Source organism: Benincasa hispida, chromosome 1, assembly GCF_009727055.1.
Source record: "Benincasa hispida cultivar B227 chromosome 1, ASM972705v1, whole genome shotgun sequence".
Classification (NCBI taxonomy): Eukaryota; Viridiplantae; Streptophyta; class Magnoliopsida; order Cucurbitales; family Cucurbitaceae; genus Benincasa; species Benincasa hispida.
In genome coordinates this window covers 54,834,299-54,839,929 of record NC_052349.1, presented here as the reverse complement: position 1 = coordinate 54,839,929, position 5,631 = coordinate 54,834,299, and the positions used below count along the sequence as shown (strand labels likewise).

Below are 5,631 nucleotides of genomic sequence, written 5' to 3'. Positions count from 1 at the left end.
AAATTAAGCTCATATTTGGGCATAACTGGACCAACGTTCAAATTATAATGCTAAATTGAGCGAAATTATTTTTATTCAATCTAGTGCTTGTGATGAAAACACATGATGTCATCAGAATTTGTCTTCAATTTTAATTTGGGACACATACTCTTAACTGGTCCCAAATTTGATGATTTTTGCATTTCGTCATTAATTTAATAAATGACTTGGCAACCCGTGATTGTCCAAAATTTCTCCTCAAAAAATGCTCCTTTTAGACATTTGTGCATAGATGTGAGTGGATGAATCTCAAAAAATATAAAGCCAGTATTGAGATGCGTAATTTGGTCTTAACTTCAATGCTCCCAATTTAATTAAATCGTGAATTTAGTGCACGAGTTTAACTAAAATTAGTAATAGATGACGGCCAAACTTTTAATTTAAAAAATCTTAACCTTTATCTCAAAGGTACTTTGATTTGGAGAGATAAAAGAAAAATTCAAGTTTTATCCCAAATTAATTTTATTTGGAGATAAAACTTAAAAAATTTGAATTTAAAACGAAAATTCAAGTTCCATCCCTAATTTAATTTTATCGGGAGATAAAACTTAAAAATGTGGGTGACAGGTCATGTGTAAGAGCTATTTGTGAAGGAAGCTCTGGATGCAATCTTCTTTGGTGTCATTTGTCTTTTTTGGATGCTAGAGAGATGAGAGGTAGAGATGTCCCATTGGGCGTGCCAATTTATTCGCACGAGGTATTTGGAGAAACTTATTTCGTGGAGTTTAACTTGAGTTGGTGTTAGTGTTGATGTTGATTTGATGCAAGGTGGTTCGATCTCTAGTACTCGACCCTTTAATTCTCTCGATTGAATTAATATGCTTGACTTGAAGAAGAAAAACACCAAACATTCTCGAAGTAGAAGTCATGAAAGAGTCTCTGTGTCTTCAAGAGTCTTCTAGGAGTGCAGCTTCATTAGTCTCAATTCTCTCTAGGCTCTCTGAATGTAGAATTGCTAACCCCTTGAAATTAGAAGAACTCTTCTATTTATAGGGCTTTCTGATGGGCTTCATAGGCTTAGGCCTAGTTGGCCCATGGGCTTGGGCTTGATTGGCCAATGGGCCTGGCCTAATCAATTGTATTTGGGTTTGACCTTGGGTCCTATTAATTAGATTTGGTTCTATTTTGGCATTTTAGGTCCAAATTAAGCCCATATTTGAGCGTAACTGGACCAACGCCCAAATTATAACCCAAAATGGGCGAAATTAATTTTACTCAACCCAGCACACTCTTGTGACGAAAACATGTGACATCATCAGAATTTGTCTTCAATTTCAATTTGGGACACATGTCAACTCTTAACTGGTCCCGAATTTGATAATTTTGGCATTTCGTCATTAATTTAATAAATGACGTGGCAACTCGTGATTGGTCCCAAATTTCTCCTCCAACAATTATGCTATCATTAAAAAACAGTTCAGGAAGAAGAGTTTATCAAGTGATGGGTGTCTATTACTAATTGTTTGCATGTTCATTTTGGTATTTACACGTTCGATTGTTATATTAAATATATCACCAATATAGATTATTTTCTTGTAGGTTTATTATGGATCAACATTATTAATAAAATAGAAATTATGTGATATCGATACTATTTAACTTCTGTTTCACATATCTTTCACTATTTGGAGCTTCAATTGTTATTATGTATACCACTGATATACAATATCAATTAGAGTATAAAATAAATATACCAGTGATATTTGAGTTTCTTCTATACATGATTATTTGATATATATGTATGTGATACTTCTTTTTTTCAATCAATAATTGTTTTCATACTCATTTTGTTATTAAGTTTTGTATTATTGATATATCATACCAATAAATATAAAATATATATTAATAAATTTATATTTAATATCACTTTGGTGTGTGTATTTTCTCATAGATTGAGGGTATGCTTGGAATATATTTTCAAGTATTTAATTTAAAAAATAAATGATTTTGGAAGAAATTGAAGTATTTGATAGCCACCTAAAATAGCTTTTCAAGTGTAATTTAATAAATTTTTATCAGAAATATTTAAATAAAAATGAGCTTTTTGAAAAATACTATTTTCACAAGTCAACCAAACGACCCCCTAAGATCCTTTCCTAGTGAATGAAGTATAAATTGAAGAAAACATGGGCTTAAATGGCCATAAGTTAGTAAAGAGTGAAAATATCTCTGGCTTTGAATCACTTTGTGTAATGTAAGGTTTGTAAGATGGTCATTCAAACCTTGAAAACTGAATCTATTGTGAAACTTAACCGAATTAGCCTAGAAATCAAATTTTTGGTTTAGTTCGATTTCATAGAAAATTTCAAACCGAATCATGCGGTTCGCTTTGATTTCAAACATCGAACCAAATATATAACCGATTCAAACCGCTTAATTTTTTTTAACTCCCCCCCCCCCCCCTTTCATTTCGTCTTCAACCATCAAACATCAGTTCTTGTTGGTCATCTGAGACTCAGATCTCTCTCCCATCTCTACCTCCGGTCAATATCCACTCCTAAAACTCTCACTAGTCACTCGACAATTGACCCTTTTCTTATAAGATCTCTCACTCAACGTCGATATCGACCCTCCTATTGGGTTGATGCCCTAAATCTCGTAAGGTCATATAGTTTGTAAATATTTCTGAACAAACTCTTTTTTGATTAATAAAATATTTTATATTTTATTCACCCCGTCTATAAAATATGTGATATTTAGTTGCATTAACCATAAACCAATAAACTAAACATCCAAAGTTATCATTGAAACTTAAAAATGTATGTGGAGACATACAGGTTGATCATGTTTAATTGATAACCTAAATGGTCTGTAGTAGAAGGATAAGGTTGAACCTTATCCTTCTGACACTACGGAGTATGACCCGTTTTGTAGGCGTTACAATTGTTGTAAAGTACTACAAATGATCTGATCCTAATCGTTCATGTATTAGACATGCAAGCAGGGATATGACCACGAATTGTTTAGTCTCATTATATAACATCATTCATAATAGAGACTTATATTTCACTAGGCTGACCATAGGTGTAATGACCCGACCCCCTAGGACTTAGGTAAGGTCGTTACTAATAAATGCATGCACATAGTTTAAAACGACGCTCAGTTATTTGAAATAAATGTTAATTAAACAAGAGAAGTTCATAAGGCGTTTATTAAATGCAATTGTTAAAACAGTTAATAGGGTACCAAAAATTCGTAAAGGCTAATCAACGGCATATAAAAGAAATAATCCTTAGTAATAAATTTTAAATAGTAAAACCAAATAACATATTTCAAGATGCGGAAGCGAAAAGGTCTAGTCCCAGTGACACGATCACGAATTCCACTGCGCCATCGCCGGTACATCTTTACCTTTTCCTGAAACATCAACATAAGAAAGAATGAGTATGAAATACTCAGTAAGTAACCCCACCACTAGGGTCAGGCTAGGCATCTATGTCCTCTAGATACCCGCATATGGCACATAAACATATGGAACAAACAAGAGACTGAGTCCTATCCTATTGTAGTTAAGTATGCCATAAAACTGGTGAATCCTGAAGGAAACACAAAACTGGTGAATCCCGAAGGAAACACAAACTGGTGAGCATCTAACTAATCAATGAGGATATTCACACAGTCTCAACGTTCTAAGAATCAACATTGTACAATTCTAAAACATACATGAAAATCCTTGATCCATGGCTTCATCATATACACATGATTCTTAACAACATATTATACAACATTCATGAATACCTTAACAATTCATAATTCTCAACATGCAAGTATCGCCACAATACCAACAGATCAGACATTGACATATGAAAACATACTATCACATACTAACGATCAAGTACTTAGGTATGTATGTAAACAAATCAGAACTCGTGCCAGAACATACTTTGATTCAGATCATACTGTCAATCAACATGCTAACATTTACCATAAACTACACTCATCACGCTAGCATACAATTAAAGCCTGGCCTGTGAGCAGTTCTAGTGGTAAGATTACTTACTTCAATCGAAACTTTATGGATACGAAGCTCTGACGACCAAACTATAACGAAAACTAGAAGTAGCGGCCCTAACACTGAAAACAACTAAAACAATTTTAGTTCAACCATAATAGCGACACTTCAGACCCATGTCCAAATATTCAAAAACTTACCCAAAGGATGAAGGTGACTTCCAATTTCCCTTAACGGTGCTCCCTATAAATTCCATGTTTCGCTAAAACTCACCTTCAAATAAAACCCAACAACTGTGAATCAAAATGACGAAACCCAACGTTAATGGCTAAAGATCGAACCGAGCTACCACAACCTTACCTAGAACAGGTCCGACGGCGACAAGGAAGACAGCCGACGATAATTCTGGTCTGGTGAAGTGTGAAGAAGCGGCATGGTCGAATCTGAGCCGGGAGGTGCGAGGGAACAACAGCTTCACAGATGAGCTGTGAGGTCTGCGATTGACGAGGAATCTCTCTCGTGTGGCGGTGGGTCTGATGAGACAGTGAAGGAAGCATGGCGTTCGGATCTGAATGGCAGTGAGGGAGGCACATATCGTTCGGAATGCTAGCGAGGGAGATGCGGCAGCGAAGGAAACGGAGTTCGTGGGTTTGGGAGGAAAGAAGAAGAAAAAATTGGGGAGTTTTGCCATTTGAGAAAGAAGAAGAAGAGTGTTGGTGGGATTTTTTTTTTTTTTTTTAAAAAAAGATAATAATAAATGTAGGATTGATGGGGTTTTTAAAATATAATAATTGATGGGGGTTTTAAAATATAATAATTAAAAAGGAAAGTGTAATTATAATAATTTCTTTCCGTTTCGAAAGGAAAATTAATTCCTACCATAACCTTCACATTGAAATTCAAAATTTAATAATTTTAATTTTTCCGCCAAACTTAAATTCTCGCATTTATAATTGAGATTGAAAATTCCAAAAATGCCATTCGACCAAGCAATTATTGAATTGCCAAGGATAACGTTACTGAAATTACATTATTATATAAAAAAAATGTACGGGATGTTACATTCTTCCCTCCTCAAAGAACTTTCATCCTCGAAAGTTAAAACACTCCGGGTGTTACAATAGGTAACATGACCTGAATCCTGAGTGAGTTGTGAACATTTGCCTATGAAAGCGGTCCTTTGATTTGTATGGGTGAGAGTGGCCAGATCGCCAACTCAACAAACCTATCATTATGGGGATCCGTCTAATTGAGGAGCTGAGAACACAACTACATAAGATGGAACTCCCTCCTTCACCGAAGCGGGGGTAAGTAGATAAATTGCTCCCTTAAGGGCTGATTCCGACTCTTGAACAATGTGGTGGCACAACAACTCTTGGCCTGAGATAGGTTTTGTCATAGTAGAACTATGATCTATTATTCACTAGAGGAATCAGTGGTACTTAAGGAGTTAGATGTAACTACCGGGATAAAACAGTAATTTGGTCAAGTTGTACTTAAGAGTAATTTGTGAAGGGTCGTTGTACTATTGATTGGTTATATCCAATGGACATAAAAATATATCCGTAGGGCGAAGAGTGCAGCTGTTGATCTTTAGTGGAGTGCCCGACAATTAATGGATGATGAATAATTATGAATAA

General features: G+C 35.0%; 1 long non-coding RNA gene across 1 annotated transcript; it reads right to left on the bottom strand.

Annotated features, from left to right (window-relative positions):
- Positions 1 to 3,192: 3,192 nt before the first annotated feature.
- On the bottom strand, positions 3,193 to 4,706 carry LOC120067459. Its single transcript, XR_005478988.1, has 4 exons — positions 4,352 to 4,706; positions 4,192 to 4,264; positions 4,040 to 4,113; positions 3,193 to 3,396 (listed from the first exon to the last, which is right to left on the bottom strand). It is a non-coding gene; the product is annotated as an uncharacterized LOC120067459 (long non-coding RNA).
- Positions 4,707 to 5,631: the final 925 nt, after the last annotated feature.